Source organism: Lissotriton helveticus, chromosome 10, assembly GCF_964261635.1.
Source record: "Lissotriton helveticus chromosome 10, aLisHel1.1, whole genome shotgun sequence".
Lineage (NCBI taxonomy): Eukaryota > Metazoa > Chordata > Amphibia > Caudata > Salamandridae > Lissotriton > Lissotriton helveticus.
Genome location: NC_136071.1, coordinates 587608802 through 587627988, shown reverse-complemented (window position 1 = coordinate 587627988; position 19187 = coordinate 587608802).

Sequence of the window (19187 nt, the reverse complement as noted above, 5' to 3'; positions counted from 1 at the left end):
GAGGCACACTAAGAGTGTTGGAGCGAGTGAGACACCAACGCACAAAAGTTCACCAGCGAGCAAAATTGGGTCAACGAAGTCATTATCAGCCCGTAAATGCTTGGTCCAGGGCAACATTAGAACAATGCTTACTTCAGACGTGCCATATGAACGCAACCACCCACTGACGCGTCTGTATAACACTAAGCTGGCTAAAATGCTAGCTGTGGACCTTCTCCCTTTTTCTTTTGTAGAAGCAGTAGGTTTTCTAGAATTAGTGGCAACGCTCTGCCCTAAATGGAAGGTTCCTAGCCGGTTCTATTTTGCCAGAGTTGCGGTTCCAGCACTACATGAAGATGTGCTGGAGGCGATTGGGGCAGCTTTGCAGAAGAGTGCTGTTCACACAATACATCTGACAACAGACATGTGGACCAGTGGCGCAGGCGCTGATTACATGTGCATCACTGCACACTGGGTCTCTTTTTCAGGTGTTAAAGCAAAGCTAACGCAGGTGTTGACCCGGACAAAGTTTTCAAAGCTGCTCGGAAACATGCAACACTAGCCATGTTTGGCTTGGAGAAAAGTCACACAGCAGAAAACATTTTGGAAGAGTTTGACAAAAAGGTCTTGAAAATGCTATTCCCCATAAAACGCAAGATTGGTTATGTTTCCACGGATAATGGCGCCAATGTAGTTAAGGCCATGTCGCAGGGTGGCTATTTCAGAGTGCCATGTTTGGCGCACTGTATCAACCTGGTAGTTCAAAAATTCTTGAGTGATAGAGACAGTGCAGCGTTCGCGGTAATGGCCACCTGCCGCAAAATGTGCAACCATTTCAGCCATTCTTTTAAGGCCCGGAAGCATCTGAGGAGGCTGCTACTTCAAAGTCGAATACCAGTGAAAGCACTCATCCAGGAGGTGGCAACACGTTGGAACTCAACCTTCTACATGCTTGAGCGTCTGTATGAGCAGTATACGGTACTCGATCACTATTTCTTCACAGAGGGTACATCTCAGAAGGAGGACCTGCGGATGAGTGCGGCGCAATGGGACATAGTTAAAAGCCTGACAGACATGCTTCGTCCTTTTGAGTTCTTCACGCGTGCAGTCAGCCAGGAGGACTGTAATTTGGGAAAAGCTATCCCATTGTTGTGCATGCTGGAGCACCAACTGATGGCGGTGTCTTCTGAGTTTGAAAAAGATGTACAAAAAAAAGACCATTTTATTTTGTCTGAGAAATTATTAGAGCGCCTACGTGGTGATGAACGTCTTCAAAAGATCAAGTCAGAACAGCATTACATTTGTGCTACTATTCTGGATCCACGCTACAAAAAGGCGCTGGCAGGCGAAGCATTCTTTCCTTTTGCTGATGAAGATGTTCAAAATTACAAACATTGGCTAGCCTGGTCAGCCAAGAGGTTTGAAAAAGAACGGCAGGTTATTGAAGGAGAAGGCAGTACATTAGCATCAGCATCAGCAGGCCATCCCCAGTCCCAAGAATCCACTTCTGCACCTGTGGCTGGGGCACAAGTGACCTCTCAGCCGTTAAAGACACCGGCAAGTGGATCATCTGCACCACACACAACACTAACGTGGCTGCTGTGGAGGATTGGCTAAGTTTGCTTGGGTATGGTTCTCGAAAAAATGTCACAGGCACAGCAAAAAGTAAGCAAAGTGGAGGAACCGTTGATGACCTTGAGTCGATGGTGCAGGACTATCTGAATGACTCAACAGAGGTCTTTCTTACTGATGAGCTATTGCAGTATTGGCAAGGCAAAAAACAATTGTGGCCACAGCTCTCCAACCTGGCTATAAACTATTTGTCTTGCCCACTCGCAAGTGTGTCTTCAGAACGTGTTTTCAGTGCTGCTGGTGGCATTGTAACTCCCAAACGGAGCCGCCTCTCGCCCAAAAATGTGGAGCGGCTGACAATGATCAAGATGAATCAGCACTAAGCATGGGCGGATTTTGCGGATCCACGATTCACGAATTTGCGGATTCACGGATCGTGGATCCGCAAAATCCGCGGATTTGGGGGCGGGGCTTCCTCGAGTGTGTGGGCGGGGCCAAACGGACGGGGCTTCCATGCGAGCGCACATGCCCCTTGTGTGAATACAAAAGGTCAGAGACCGATCAGAGCAGCAGATTAAGAGACAGACGCCCCTGGTCACAGCACAGGGATTGCGCACGTGAAAGCCAAAGATGCAAATGCCTCTGGGCAGCATCACAGCGGATTTCCGATGGTATATTTGGGAAGAAGGCACATCTGCCCAGCCTCCCAACGCTCACGATTTTTTTTGGGCTGATGAATGAGTCACTGCATTTGCGCTTCAACTAGTTCCAGCGACCAAGTGTGTGTTACTATGCAATCGCGCCGAAGTGCGCAGGGGGGGTCCCTTGAGTGAAATGTCCATCATAGTGGGTAAATGGCGGGAAGACGGGCGGGTGCACACCTCGAGTGTGTGGGCGGGGCCAAACGGATGGGGCTTCCATGCGAGCGCACATGCCCCTTGTGTAAATACAAAAGGTCAGAGACCGATCAGAGCAGCAGATTAAGAGACAGAAGCCCCTGGTCACAGGAACAGCACGGGGATTGCGCACGTGAAAGCCACGTGATTATTTTTGGGCTGATGAATGAGTCACTGAATTTAAGCTTCAACTAGGGCACATATTTATTCACGAAGAAAGACACACCATGTAACTAATTTACGATGGCGCCGGCAAGCTGCCAGCGCCATCCTGCAAAAGTTACTTAATTAGCTTCAACAGGAAGCTCCAACTGATAAAATAAAGCAGGCGCTCGAGCCCCTGCTTTATCTTATCTGTTAGAGCTTCCTGTCGAAGCTAATTAAGTAACCATTTGAGGATGGCGCTGGCAGCTTGCCGGCGCCATCGTAAATTATTTAGGTTTGAACTTTTGACCGCAAAATCCGCTCCGATCGCGGATTGCGGATTCTCGGTAAATTCGCGAGAGTTCGCGGATCGCGGATTTACCGAAAATCCGCAAAATCCGCGATCGGAGCGGATTTTGCGCTCATGCTTAATCAGCACCTCATACCACCAGATTACAAAGTACGAGAAAGCACGCCGCATGAAGACGAGGAGAACGGCAACGTAGATGAGGGGATTTGTTCTCTGTTCGGTGGCACTGACCTCATCCTGCCTGAATTCGCAGAGTATGATGACGAAATCTTCTTCTTATTCCCTGACACCGAGGCCTGAAAATGAGACAATGAATCAATAACTTTCTTTTTCGTCCTTATTCACTTTTATTCCTGTTTGTCTCTCTTTCTTTGTTTTGCACAGTTAATTTAATTCAAACTTTAATCACCTAATCCCAAAAACAAGACCATCAGCAGAACTGTCTTCACTTGTTTGCTTATTGATTTGAAGGTGCCGCAGTCTACATTCCTCAGGTTCACAAGTTCTGAAGAACATGCTCCTCTATCCTCCTCCTCCAGACTGCGATTTCCCTCAAAGCAGAGTGCTGGATTACGCCCAATGAAGAAAGACTCAGCACTTGTGGGGGTGTTGTACTTCTTTGCGGGTGAGTTGACGGATTTGGGCCCATTGCTGTGAAGCTCTAATAATGGACAAAAGTGTTTTGGACCAAATATGAGGTGGAAATTTCTTGCCGTTTTTGCTGACTTGCTTGCCTTTGGGGTGCTCTTTGGCGGGGTTCCGGGTGTTTGTGGGTGATTTTTGGTGTCTGGGAGCACTGCTGCGACAGTCTAATCTTGATTGCACTTGCTTTTCAGGAAATCCGTGCTGGAAAACAGGAGTTATGATGATTGATGATGATGACCTAGCTGCACAGCGCCGCGTTTGAACCGAAGGCCGAGAGATATTGTAAGTATGAGATTTAGCTTTTTCGCTGTTTGGGGGTGTTGTCGGGTGGTTTTTTCCAGGTGGGTTGGCGGGTCTTGCCTGGGGCATTCCTGGGAAGGTCTAATACCGGATAGAAGTGTTTTGGACAAAATCCTTAAGGAACAGCCTTTTTTTTGCTATTTCTTCTGTCATCTTGCTCAATGTAGCGTTTTGGGGGGCTTCCTGCTGTTCGTGGGTGGGTTGCAGCCGGGGTCTCTGTCGAAGCACTGCTGCGACAATCTAATCTTGATTGCATTTGCTTTTCAGGAAATCCGTGCTGGAAAACAGGAGTTATGATAATTGATGATGATGACCTAGCTGCACAGCGCCGCGTTTGGACCGAAGGCCGAGAGATATTGTAAGTATGAGATTTAGCTTTTTCGCTATTTGGGGGTGTTGTCGGGTGGTTTTTTCCGGGTGGGTTGGCGGGTCTTGCCTGGGGCATTCCTGGGAAGGTCTAATACCGGATAGAAGTGTTTTGGACAAAATCCTTAAGGAACAGCCTTTTTTTGCTATTTCTTCTGTCATCTTGCTCAATTTAGCGTTTTGGGGGGCTTCCTGCTGTTCGTGGGTGGGTTGCGGCCGGGGTCTCTGTCGAAGCACTGCTGCGACAATCTAATCTTGATTGCATTTGCTTTTCAGGAAATCCGTGCTGGAAAACAGGAGTTATGATGATTGATGATGATGACCTAGCTGCACAGCGCCGCGTTTGGACCGAAGGCCGAGAGATATTGTAAGTATGAGATTTAGCTTTTTCGCTGTTTGGGGGTGTTGTCGGGTGGTTTTTTCCGGGTGGGTTGGCGGGTCTTGCCTGGGGCATTCCTGGGAAGGTCTAATACCGGATAGAAGTGTTTTGGACAAAATCCATAAGGAAACACCAGTTTTGGCACTTTTTGTAAGTTAGGGTTCGTTAGGGTTAGCCCTAGCAGCAGGATTGCATGTGTTTCGGGGGGTTCTATTGCAACGCAGTTCTGGTGTTTTAGAGCACTGTTGGAGCGATGCTGGCTATGGATACTTTTGCTTGCTTGCAAGTGGTTTGAATACAATCCACGGTCTGTATTTGGGCCTACTGTTACTTTCAAAGTACGTTTTGTCACCATTTTTCTGCTAGGCATCGTTTTTGGAGATCTGATTGGGGTTCTTCTACATTTTTGCGACTGGCTTTAGTAAGGGTCTTGGTGGGAGCATTGCTGGGAAGGTCAAATTTTGTTCTAAAACACAGTTTACAGTACACCTACCTTGAGGGGAAAGATCCGCTATAATATTTTGGCCATACTTATTTATCCTTAAAAAGGTGACTCAGACAGAGCACGCAATTTCAAAAATATTGGACTGTCTATTAGGGAAATCAAAGTGTCACTTTTTGAACCACACAGCGTACATACCTTTTATTTATTTATCAGTGGTATTGTAATAGCACTTCCTGTTTTCCGTTCAATAATTACAGGCCGGGTTTCAGTCAACATCCGCCAGGCAGGCAGTGGACAGGGTGTCTTCTGTCAGTGGTCACCAACATTGATGGACGAAGCGTCAGCTGGAATGGAGGAGTGCCGCCAATAAGAGGAATTGTTTGCTGCATGCAATGCAACTTACTTACCAAATTCAACAGGACAACTCCAACAACATGCGCAATACAGATACAGTATCCATTGTTTTATTCTATGAGTGTGACTGCATGTGCTTAGCCTTAGTTTGTACCCAAAAATTCTCTTTATCTTCAATTATTGTTTGTCCATGCTGTGCTTTTCTTTTTTTTTTTTCTCTCAACAAAACCTACCCAAAAAGAAACCCCCATTCCCATCCATTTTCCAAACCCTAACCCTCTTCCCCCGGGCTGTGTTGTTTTGCTTGATGTCTGACTAAAATGACATCAATAATTCCACACACTTGCTGGGGAGGATAAGGTCATAGCAACAGGCTGGTGAAGGAATACGAGGATATATTCTAGACTTACTCGGCTTCAGTACTATTTCTTGTAGTAGTAGGAGCCAATGTCAAATAAATTCAACGCAAGTACTAGTTATACTTGCAATACTTTACCATTTGTTAGGCTACATTGTGGCACTGTTCTAGTGTACTGTCACCTGCTATATTCTCGAGCGTACCGTAACCGTTGTAATGCTACAGTAAGGACAAACCAGGTTTCGTTTTCTTTTTTTCCATAGGCATGCAACTGCCACTGTGTCACACCACTAGTACCACCGCAATGAGGAAATTTCACCCGCCCAGGATTGCCAACGTTAATCCCCATTTCACGTGGAGCCAGCCCTGGGCCTAGCCCTAATTTCTAACACAAATTACAGGTAAGATAAGCGTTTGGTGGGAGGTAGTATAATGGAGTAATATTTAGGAGTAGACGAGAGATTGACGGTTGTACTACTAAAGTCCTACGACTGTTCAGGAAAACAAAGTTACTGTTACACCCCCGTCCCCCACCCACCAGACTGAAAAGCAGTAAAAAACAGGTATGGTCAGATAAAGTTTAAAAATGTATATTTATGTATCCCTAACAAAATAATCTCCCTCAAGACCCACCCTAACCCCAACGATTGTCTTTGAAACGTCCCAAAACGATCCCAAGTCCCAAATCCCACCCCCCAAAAGTCTATAAAAAAAGGGCAAGGGACACTCCACTACTGGAGGGTGCTGGTGCATTTTGCGGCATGGGCATCATACTCCTTGCGGAGGGTGGCAAGCTCGGAGCGGAGGCCCTTCACCAAGTTCTTATAGTTCTGGACCTCCTGCTCCAGGTAGGACATTCGGACTCCTAGGCGGCGTTGGCGTGCCTTGCAGCTCCTGTGGGGGGCAGCTGGTCTTTCTGTTGCTTGGCGGTGGCGGTTGGCTTTGTCAGCCCGGCTCGGTCCCGCTGGAGCACTGCGCATGCTGGCGTCCCGTGGGGTCACGGAGGAGGATGCAGCGGTCCCAGTCGAGGATGTTGTTGTTGCACCGGTCGACTGCGTGTCCTCCTCCTCCTCCAGGGCCACCAGCCGCCGATATTCGGCGACAGTGGCATCCAGCCTCCGTTGCCGGGCCATTCTAGCCTGCTCCCTCCGTGATGTTGATTTGGAAGGAGCAACTATATGAAGAAAGAAAGACATAGTCTGTAACCAATGCTCCTTAGCATTAATAACACAAAGTGATTGAGCCGAAAGTTGGGTCACACAGTACAAGTAGCAAATTGAAAGCACAGTACATAACTATTGAGGACAGTATCTATGTAACCTCCCACTTCTGCATCCTTGCTCTAACATTAGTGGTAGTTTAATGAACAAATTCAACGACCACTATGGACTTCCATTACAGTCGACTATGACAGTACACCAGTCTTATTCTTCTTCTTCTCTCTTGTTTAGGAAAATTGGTACGTTATCTTATGCAAGCCAGCAGAATGACATTGACAGCACAGTGAACTTGCACCCGAGAAAAACAGTTGCACACCATGATGAGTGAGACAGACTTGCGTTACTGTACCGGTCCAGTACATGCAGGTGGTGAAGCTATTACTTTTCTATTATGGGTGGCACTGAGAATACTCTGTTACAAGGGCTACTGCTTAATTAATTTACCTTTCACCCTACAGTGCAAATGAGTACTAGAAAAGGAAAATGAAGAAGCTAACTAATTTGATTATCTATCACTTCACATGGGACGTATTTGATGACATATGGGATGACTTTAGGTGCTTTGCTTAATATTGAGTGAACAGTGATACACCCACACATGAATGACGTACTACAAGTAAACTAAAGTTATTAAGAGAGGTACGGAGTGTCCACCGTAATAACCAGATATATGCTGTGATTGCAGTCGCAATACAAAGTACTGCTACTATTCATGGTAGTATTGGACACATTTACAATTTCTTTTCCTTGCCTTCCCTGCACTGGAACGGACGTGCGGGTGCGGTGGTACATGCTCTTCAAGGTAACACTTAGTTCATCCAGCGACCATCTACTCTCTCTAGATACACATGTGCTATCTAAGAGTCAGAGAATACCATGCTCCGGGCATCCATTCATTCAAAGTATACGCACACATACAGTTTCTGTTTCACCCACCCAGGCTGCTGTCCTTCCACCCATCCTTGCTTCATCATTGACCCAGCCATGCACCATACCATATTCTTTCCATCCCAGCCACCTCGGGGGCCAAGCAAACACATATCGTTCTTCTTTGCCAGCCATCATACAATTTCGCGTCCCACTTACTTACACCCTTCTTTCGCTTTTCGTTCATCCCATCCATCACGTTCGTCTAAGAACTTATTGGGATTCTTCTCACCAAAAACTTCACAGCTAAGTCGAAGTACATTTCGAGGAGGCTACTACCTGGTTGATTTGTAATACACCCGTGCAGAAAGCACACTATGCAGTCTTCAATCTCAATAAGTAAGGAATATATAGCTTACCTGTTTCCGCCACCACCGTTTGAACCCCCACAGGACCGTCCGCCGTCTCTTGCACCGCCTCCTCCCCAGAGTCCTCCGAGTCCTCGCCCAACACCGCCACCTCCGCGCTGGCCCCGTCACCAGATGTTACACCTACAAAGTACATTTAAAAATATTAGAATACACCACTCACTACTATATAATATTTGGTCTAGGAGAAATGTTAAAAAAACAGAAAACTATGTAATAATGTGTGACTGTCTACTCTAAAGTAAAAATGTCCCTTTTTCCAGGGAAGGCTGTTGTCTTGCTGCACTTTTATGCACAACTGATGAATGCTTGCTTTTTATTTTTAACACGCACCACTTTTTCTCATAACAGACAGAAGCTTGACTCCTAAGAACACGACCAGGATCAAGTTCAAACCAGGTGAGAGCTCGGCTCGACCACAAGAAATGTGTCCAATTAATCGTCAGCACTAACCACTTTTCCGTTTTCAGTGAAATAGTTTTATGACAAAGTAGATTTTAATAAATGTGTTTACTTTTAATAAAGCTTTTAAACTTAAATAGACTCTGTGGTTTTTAGTCCTCCAGACTAGAGTGGATGAGCTAAAGGTTTTGGAATTTTTGCAAGCATGAGTAGTGCCTCTGACACTTCTTGACTGTGCTGTGACTCCGTACTCTCTTGTCCTGCGTACGATAATCTAGAGATCATTGGGGATCAATAATCGGTGACTTCGGGAGCTGAATGACTCTGCCACACTATCTAGTCAGTAAGGAGACAGTGCATAGAGCTATTGCTGAATAGAATGGGAGTCCAATGGAATTGCCAAATGTCCAATCTTAGTTAGCTACACAGACAGACTAATAAGAATAATCTAGTAATACCACAGGGAGTCATATTAGAGCCAGGATAAGAATTTATATCCAGTCTACAAGAAGATCAAAGACGATTTAGAAAAAATCGAATGAGGAACGCTAGGAAAAAATAGGTACTCTTTATTACAATTAAAACTTACTGGGGCCAGCAAAGGAGCCCTCGCCTGCCCGATCCTGGCCTGCATCCTGAACAGCACCCTCCTCCTCCTGTGTCCTCTTGCCCTTGGGGGGAGCTGATGTACAACATGAAAGAAAGAAAGACCAGAAAACATGGATGAGATTTGTCAACCAAATCAACCATTTCAAAAGAACAATAACAACATTTTTTGGAGAAATAGCAAATAGATAGACAACTATTCCACGGGATCTATCTCATGTGGTATACTATGTTATTCGTATTGCCTGATTTGCGGACCGTTGACTTAGAAAGTTCCTATGTAACTCAATAAACAGACTACTAAAGAGGTTTGCCTAGGCCTGGCACTGCAGGCAGCAGTCCGCAGCACGCGAAGTGACAGACAAAGTCCATCCTGCTTGCAGATCAGTGAATACTCAAACTATCAATCCACCCACCACCACCACTATTTCTTCTTATAGCCATGTGTCTAAAGGAAGGAGTGGACTTCAGTCTGTTGGGGCTGATTTAGAAGTCCCTTGCGGCTCATTTTCCTCCATTGTTGCGTGACTTTTGTGACGCAGCGGCAGAACAAAAGACTCGCCATGGTGTTGGTGCGGCGTATATATTAAAAAAAAAGAAATTATGGGCGATGCATCACGTTGTAAAGCCCTGCGCCATCAGGGGGCGTTCCGGCGCAAGGGAGGGCGTACCTGCGCAGGGACGAATCCTAAAAGTGGCTGAGGGAAATCTACAAGATGTCAATCAGTCACTTTTAAGACAATGATGCATGAGTCAAACCCTGCGCGCTTGAAGCCGACGTACGGCTTGATGCAGCATTGGGGAGATAGGGTACCCCAGAGCATTGCTGGAGCTGCGCCATCGTTGGCACGCAACTCCAGCAATGCGCCGCCTTTACGGCACAGATGCGTAAGGCTTCTGTGACGTTTTGGGCCAATGGGTGGTGGTGGCATGGCGCACAATTACTGCCGCATCCCTGCTACTTTGCAGGGATGCACCGGTAATTGAAAATATGACCCTTAGTGTCTAGCATTACGCAGTTCTTATCTTTACACTACACTCATACATAATTTCTCAGCCCAATGAAATGAACACAATGTACAAAACAAATAAGCATAGTAGCAAGCAAGGCTACTGAGAAGGAGAGCAGTGCACCTGAAATGCATAGAAGATTTTCAAATATAATTTACCTACAATGTAATCGGCAGCATTATTGCTCTTGGTAAAGAACAAAGATTTGCAAATAACAGAGCCGGATAAAACAGAGTAGTGATGAATAGCTACTACTACTCACCAAGCCCGGGGACCTCTACGCCGAGCGCGTCCAGCAAGTCCCGTTCCCGGTCCATGACATCGGTCCAGCGGTGGGTGGCCTGGTTATATGTGCGCCGGACCCCAGAGAGCTTATACATGGCCCGGCACACCTTCTCCCACCGCTTCTGGCGCTCCCGGATGCCATAGCCAGTTGCGATCTTGCCGCCTCCCAGGATCGTCTTGGGGAGGCGGCGCTGGACGTGGAAGATGAGTGCCGCCACTTCCTCCGCGCTGAAGATCTCCCGCGGCACCACTTGCTCCCCCCTCAAACGCCCGCACGGGAGCCGGGCACGGGGTGCGGGACCCTTCCCCTTCTCAGGGTGCTTCCCGGCTCCCTTTACCATGGTCTGGGCAGAAATAAACTTAAATGATAAAGAAGAAATAGAATAGTGAAGAAGAAAAGAAAATAGTTTAAAAAAGTAGTTTAAAAGTAACTAAAAGTAGCAGAAAACACAAAAATATACAGCTAGAAAAATAGAGGGATAGATAATAAGTAAAATAGATTAAATAAACTTCAAACAAGCAAAGGATGGCAGAGATTCAGAGAGGATACAGAAAGCATGCCCAGAACCATAGCAATGAATGAGAAACAAGATGGCCGCGCCCGTTCACGACCGCGTGGGTAAGTTCGCGCGAGATTTTCCTCGCGAGCACGCGCGAAATTGTACTAGCGAGCAGCACAGTTTGCGAGATTACACATAGTGGCCGGAAACGGAATTACGTCACGCAAACAAGATGGCCGCGCCCGTGTACGACCGCTAGGGTAACTTGGCAAACGTATAGCTACAAGCGCCTCGCGAACACGCGCAAAAACACGCGAACATACACGTCGCAAAAAAAAAATAAGTGTATTCGCAAGCATTCGCGGCTCCCGAAATCGATCTCGCACAGTTTCGCGCCCCAAAAAACGAGCGAAATTGCAGAAAAAACGATTTTTGCTAAACTGAAAGCAATGAGCAGGTGCAAAAGTTCAAACTTAACATTTGTAACATTCACTGTAGTGCTTCCTGAGGGGCCCCTCCAGAGTTTGCAACTATTCTATGACCCTGCTATGACCCAAACAGCAGGCTCATAGAATAGCTACAAGTAGACCATAAAGGTCCTGTGAAAAAAAATTTCACTGCAACAGAAAGCAATTTAGAGATAAGGAAGGAAGCAGGTGCCAGCCAGACTGGAACTTGCTAAATAACTGACACATTAATCAACCCCAAATTAATTCATGGCAGTTGAAGTAGGGGAGGTGTGCTTGCTTTTTTCACCCCCCATAAACTACAGTGATAAACAAACCTAATGGGTGGCAGTGAGGATGTACCAGAGGGTGGCATGGGTGTCCCAGAGGGTGGCATGGGTGTCCCAGAGGGTGGCAGTGGTGAAACAGAGGGTGATGTGAACCTGTGAGATAAACCAGACGTAGAAACAACATAGTCGCGGCCGTTGCGTGCAGAAAAGTAAGTTCGCAATTGCGAAATTGTCCCAAAATCGGCGCGAACGCTCGCCAACACAAAAAACGGGAAAATCCGCAAATCCGCAAGAGTTCGCGTATCTTCGCGGATTGCGAATCCGTAAATCCGCAATTTCGCGTACGCGAGATCCGCTAGATCCGCCCATGCTTACCAGCAGTTCCTACTTTTCAAATACCATGCACCCAGTCATGTGACCTTTTAGGGACTACCTTAGTAGTGACATATAAGCATCTAAAAGGAAGATTTAAACCTGCCATAAGGTTTATTTTGCCATATCAAAATGCCGGTTTATACTGCATTACAGACTGCAATAGCAGGCTTGAGACATGTTTTAAAGTGCTACTTTGCACAATGAGTGCTGCAGGCCTACCAGTAGCATAAAATGTAGCGGCCCTTGGTACATATAATACCACATACTAGGGACTTACGAGTAAATGAAACATGCCAATGAGGTGTATGCCAATTTTATCACGTTTTTCAGAGAGAGCACAACCACTTTATCACGGGTTAGCAATGATAAAGTGCAAAAAGATCTAGAACTAATAAAAGCAAATTCTCAAAAACAGTGGGGTGAAGGCAAAGCATTTGGAGTGACCCTGTTGAAAGGGCCAGGTACGACACTTTATAACTGAGAACAACAATGTGTTGTAAACTGTTAACTGACATGTTTCAAAAAGAGATGTTTTAGCAAAATTTTAATAATGGTCTAAGTAAAGGATAACTGTGAACAGGGAGGCATTAGAGGACGCTAAAATAGATGGCCGCAATGTAGACAGTCTACCATCTGATACTGGATTGTAAAGAACAAAAATCTAGGAGTACGGAGATCCTTTGAGGTGGTTTTTGAAGATAGTGGACCCAGGAGCTTGCAAAACATACTGGAGGACAAGAGCAGGCTGCGGTCAAGTCAGCAATGCATGTGCCATAATTAGAGAGTGACGTAAATATGGTGGCATGGACCCTGCCTTCAACATAGTGGGTGCATCTGGCGAGTCAGCCATGATAGCCAGAGAATGTAATACTCCCATAGAGAGAGGGTGTTCAGAGGGAGCAGGGGTGACCTGCGCCAGAGGACGTAGCGTGGGATCGGAGGCTGACTTTATGGGTTCTGGACTTAGAACCATTGGGACAAATTACTGCAAACCGTGTTTGTAGCTGCTAAATGTCACCGTGCTAGGCATTGAGAGTCTTTCCAACATGTGCAGCCGATGCAATTGCGGCTGGTAGTGGGTGAGACTAAGGTGGTCCCACAGAGTAAGTAACACTTGTAAGCATACAAGCATACTTAAGATGAATGAAATGCTGATGATTGCTGCATGGGGCCTTCCGCACTACCTGAGAATTAATCCATTGATTGATGAGTCTGAGACATGAGTTCACTGGTGCTGAGCCTTAGCATCTGCTAGATTCTGCCTACATTGATTACTGAAACATGGGAGGGAGGATATTCATCCCATATCCCCTCTAACGCCAGAAATGGGGAAACCCAAAGGCAAACAGCCCAAACTAACAAAAGTTTGATAAGGCCACGAAGGTGACCAGATCACAGGACTGTGTGGATGACCAAGGCAGCTCACTTTGCACAACAGAGGATGTTGTATTGGAGGTAAATCTGGTTGGTTGGTCTTTCCTACTGGACATGAAAGGGTGCTTGCTAACAATTGACGCTAAAACAGACTTGCACATGAGCCCCCTTAATTACATGAAGGAGAGCCTTGCTCATAAGCACACCAGCCTAGATATGGTGGAGCTTTTGATCTCTAACATTGAAGATGACTGTATGGTACAGGGGAAGATAAAGAAGGAAGTGCATTTGGAATTTGAGAAAATCATACCGAGGAATGAAAATGTAGAGGCTTGCTCCTGTAGAAGTAATCTACATGCTCTGGGATTTCCTGAATGTACCAACATGCAAAGAGCTGAGGACTATATATTAAAAAATTGTTGATCAACATCTTTGTGTATGAACATCTCTCTACCATATTTGTGACTGAAATGACACATCACACACTGGTGCCTACACGATGACCTCCAGTGCTACAGCTTGACCTGTGATCATAAAGGTGGTCAATTATGGAGACAGAGACACTATTTTTCGCCTGACGAAAGAAATGGGGTGTATTTTTAATGAGGGCTCCACCTTTTCTTTTTTACCTGACCTCACTCAATCAGTACATGGCATAGGAAGTTTAACTCCTTCTAACAAATGCTGCATGGCCTGGACATTTTATATGCCGTGCTCTATCCTGCTAGATAGAGGTTAATGTATATGGCAAATCAAAGGTGTTTGTGTTACCAGAATAGAAATTAAATAAAAGTCATGATTTGCCCTGACAATAAATGGGTGAGCCAGCCTGATACTACCCAAGGAGGTCAAATGAGGTTCCGCCTCTGTGCCAGATTCACACTATGATGGCAGCTATCCTCTACATTCACTTAATACCCTTACTGTTGATTACTTCCTGCTGCTGGTGTCCCAGAATCTAACTTATACACTGTATCTGTACTGTGGGATAGAAGACCAGCACTATGTAGCTAGATCTCCCCTGTGGCCCTTGCTGCTGGTTGTCATACAATGGTCTTACTAACTGCACATTTGTCGTTCTTCTCATTCTCAGAAGCTAGGACTCAATTGTTTAAGTATTGTCCCCTTGGCCTCTTCATTGACTGAAAGGTAATGGTTGACTCCGTCTCAAAGACATTATTTGTTGGTGTTTATACTTATGTGATTCAGGCTAGGGAACTCCATGCCAAAGGGAGTATTCTTTGAGATATTGATACTCGATCTGGCAGTGTGTTAGGGGAAGGGGTTTGTAATGAAGTAATATGCCAGGAAACAGGATCACTTCAAGATGTAGATTTATTGATCACAGCTGTTGCATATCCCAAGTAACTCTGTAACATAGAATGTCTCAGACAGGCATTACATAATACATTCTAGATTCACATGACATGGGTAATGATGTAATGAAACCAGATCACCACAGGGTTTTACAGGTGATTCGTATGAAAGAGGCCACACGTTGGACATTAACTACACCATACATTCAGATATTTGAGATATGCAAGATGATATCTGGGATGAGAATGAATTACTATACCCCCGGTGGCAAAATATATCAGATAAAGTTATTATCGTAGAATGTAAGGCAAGGTAACGATTATCGTTTCACCAGACATGGTCAAAATATTGAGCAAATTCAAGAAACCCACATTGCAAAGTCAGGTATTATCGGGACTGAAAAACAGAGCTCATACCATTACTTCTCAACATTTTACTTCTACTCTAAAGATATTGCAGTTTTAGTTAGACAAGGACTACAATTTAAACCCAAAGAGACTCTCTTGGATGACCAGTGTCATTTTCTACTGGTTCAAGGGATGTTGCATGCAAAGCACGTCACCTTCGTAAATGTATATGACCCAAACCCAGATGACCCTGACTTTTTTCTAATATGGCTGGTGCCAGAATAGTGGAATCCAATCCACAGGAAAACATCCTTTACAACGCAGTCTTAACAACGACCTGCCTTTACAACAAAGTCACTATCCCAAATGTGACATTACCACGCATTACTTTATCCTGCAAGTCGTTCCAACGACTTGCTGTAGGGTGCGGCGTTGTTTGAATGGTGTTGTATTTTTAAGTGTAACATCTTCCCTACTTTTGCTAGACAGGAGTTGGAATAGTAATTTCTACTATTCCAAAGTCCAGCGCCCCTAAAGCAAGTCATTGTAACTACTTCATTGGTAAAGTAAAGCATGGAACATCGCAGTCAGGGTAGTGACAGTGTTTTAAATGCATGCAAGGTTCCATGAAAAAACACAATCCATGTAATAAGATATGGGGTGGAGATTTCAACACCACCCTCAGGGTAGAACTGGACAGCATGGGCCCTAGGACAAGCAGACCTGCAATAAATGAGGTCTTGGACTGATTTAGATTACTGGACTACATTGCACAACTGACCCAACAGCCACAGACTATTTATTTCACTCAGAGGTACATGTGATTTTTGTGAATGAGTCCATTGTCATCACTCTTATAAAACCCTGTAACCTACCATATAGATGTGACTCTTACCACCCGTTGTTACTAGTAAATTCTGATAACAACATTTAAAATCATTGCAATTACACTACTGCCACTATTAACTGGCCTTGTCCACCTAGACCATACCCAATTCATTCAGTGTCAGTCTACAGCGGATAGCCTCTGCACTTAGTAACCAAATCAATATGGCATATTAGGCATGGATGCCATTCTAGATGCCACTAAATCTTTTGGCTGAAGAATGGCTATTCCTCTTATCAGTAATCAAAAAAGGGGATGGCAAAAGCACTGTTGCAATGGATCACTTGCACCAATTTCCTTCGACATGTCCTCCAATATATTCCTATCATTAGTGAACTGCAGCAGATCACTACTACACTGCTGATGATTACTCCGCTCTTAGCCTTGCTAGAGTAAGTAAAAGAATTTCCCAAAACCTCTGAGGATGCTTGTTTCTGGTCCAGGGAGGACCAGGTCTGGCAGTTTGGGCTGGGCTTTTCCCATGGGGAACAGGGTCAAGGCTGATTTGCATATAGCTGGGTCCAAACAGGAATGGCTTAGTGAGCAAACAAACAATGGATTTAGTCCCAGATCTCTGTACTGGGGGTGAATGTTTGTCAATGTTCATCATTGTGTCCATCATCCTTTTGTGTTGTTATAGTTAAAAGTAATTAAGGACACAGGTCACCTAATACAGTATCATTGGTTGTCCGATTTTCACGTTTTTAACCTTAATACGAGTTGGCCTGCATTAAATATTTTGTTTGGGCTTTAACCCAGTATTTTTTCATGTTGCACTCACCTATTTTGCACACACATTTGAGTTCAATCACTAGTACACTCACCACCAAACCCGCTCCGCTGTAACTCAGGCGTCGTAGCACGCTGGGGCGGCATTCGGTCACCCCAGCGGGGACCCGATGATGAAGCATGTCACCAACTAGTGGTGAGTGAGGGTCTTTCTAAACAAAAGGCTGTTTGCCTTGCCTTGTTGGACATAGTCATCCCTGTCCACAGGGTGGACGCCTCCTGACTATTAGGAACAGACATGCTAAATACATAGAACTACCTGACCAAGGTTGGGGTCCAGGAATAAACTGTCACTGTTATTACTTTCTCATTGGTTCTTGGGTACATGGGGTTTTTTAGTTATACTAAAGCACTCCTTTGTTGTTTTCGAATTTATATTACACAACTGACCTGACAGCCACAGACTCTTCATTTCACTCAGAGGTACGTAGGACCCTTTCCTAGATTGATTACTAGCTGCGGTCTAGATATTTGATATTTTTGGACTGAGTTAATTATCATTACACTACTAATCTCAGTAAACCACCCTATAGATGTGACTCTTACTGCCCATTGCCATTAATTATTCTCAATAAAAAAAATCTCAAATTAAAGCTAATAAATTAGTGCCACTGTTAACTGGCTTAGTCTGCTTGGGCCATTCCAGATTCATTTAGAGCCAGTCTAGAGCTGATAACCTCTTTGCACTTACTAACCAAATCGATCTAGCATTTGAGGTCATGTCTGCCTTTCTGGATATCCCTAAAGATTTTGGCTAAAGAATTGTCATTCCTGCTATCAGTTCTCAAAAGGAAGGGCATGGGAAAAGCACTGTTGCAATGAATCACTGGTGCCAATTTCCTCCATATGTCTTGGACCGGACCTCCAATATATTTCTTTTGCCAGCAAATCATTAGTAAACTGTAACAGATCACTGCTACATTGCTGGAGACCATTCCACTTGTGGCCCTGCTGGGGTATGTAATAGAAATTCCCAAACCCTTCAAAAATCTCGTTACTATTGCGTTACAACAGGGCAAACATAAACCCAGATTTGCAAAGCTCTCATGCAATGCAGTGTAGCACCTAAACGTGCTGTGCTGCATTGTGTGAGAGTGAGAGAGAAGGAGAGAGCCATATATATAGATGGTACTCTCCTCTTCTCTCCCAAATGCTGGCACAGAATTATTCTGCTGAGCACCAGGCACACACCTTTGCACCATAATGCAAACGTTTTTCAGTGAGTCTAGCATAGGTTTTGTACTGGCAGTGTGCACTTGAAGTACAACATACTATGCTTAGACTGACTTTACTACTTTTCTTTATTTGTATGTGTGCTGTTGGACAGTGCAGCACACAGGATATGTCTGGAAAAAGGGAGAAATGAAAGCATTTCTCTGGATACCTCCTTCTTTCAATTGGCATTAATTTTTGCCACTAAAGCCTGTCTCATATTATTAGTAGAAAGGTTTTGATTAATAAACCATGCATGGTAGCATGTAAATGCCCATTTGTGGCCCATGGAACGCCCCTTGTAGCAAAGTAACGCAAAGCAGCGCTTCTTGCTGATTTGCATTAACTTTTCTTACAAACAAATGCAAATGCATTTGCAGAGGTTTATAAATCCTAAAAAAGATTCTGTGCCAGGTCTGCATTAAAAAAGAACGTAAATCAGACACAAAGTCTTTGTAAATCTGGGCCAAACAGTTGATATGCACTGGAAGGAGAAGACTACACCAAAATGCATTTGTTGGCTCTCTGACCTCACTATATCATCTATAAGTACAGAAACAAATTCAATAGTGTTACCAGACAGTTCCTGACTGTGTACCTACCCTGCCTGGTAAGATGAATAATGGAGATGGCTTGCTTTGCATTTTCTGAATTTACTGTATATAATTGCATTTGCTGAACCTACTGTTCCCAGTTCTAAGTCATGATCGAATTGCTGTGATATATCATGTTTAATCCTCAAGTAATTTTAACTTCTATTTTATACATGTAAAAGTTAGGTGCTAAATAAAATGAAGGACATATAGATGCACTCAATTCAGTTAGATATTCAATTCATTTGCAAGAAATAGTTGTATATGCTGCTGTCTTTGAGTGTTTGCTTTCCGGAAGAGCATAAGTAATCATCGAAGATTGCTGGCAGCACTCCTGCTAGCCAGTCCCAAAGCGCACAACTTCAAATAGGCCCGTGGGCTCAATCAAATTGTTGATGAGTGAATTGGATTAAAACCAAAGTTGTTTTTCCTTAATGTCAAATGTTATACTTAGAACATATCCATAGGGGACTGTGTAAAGGTATCCAACA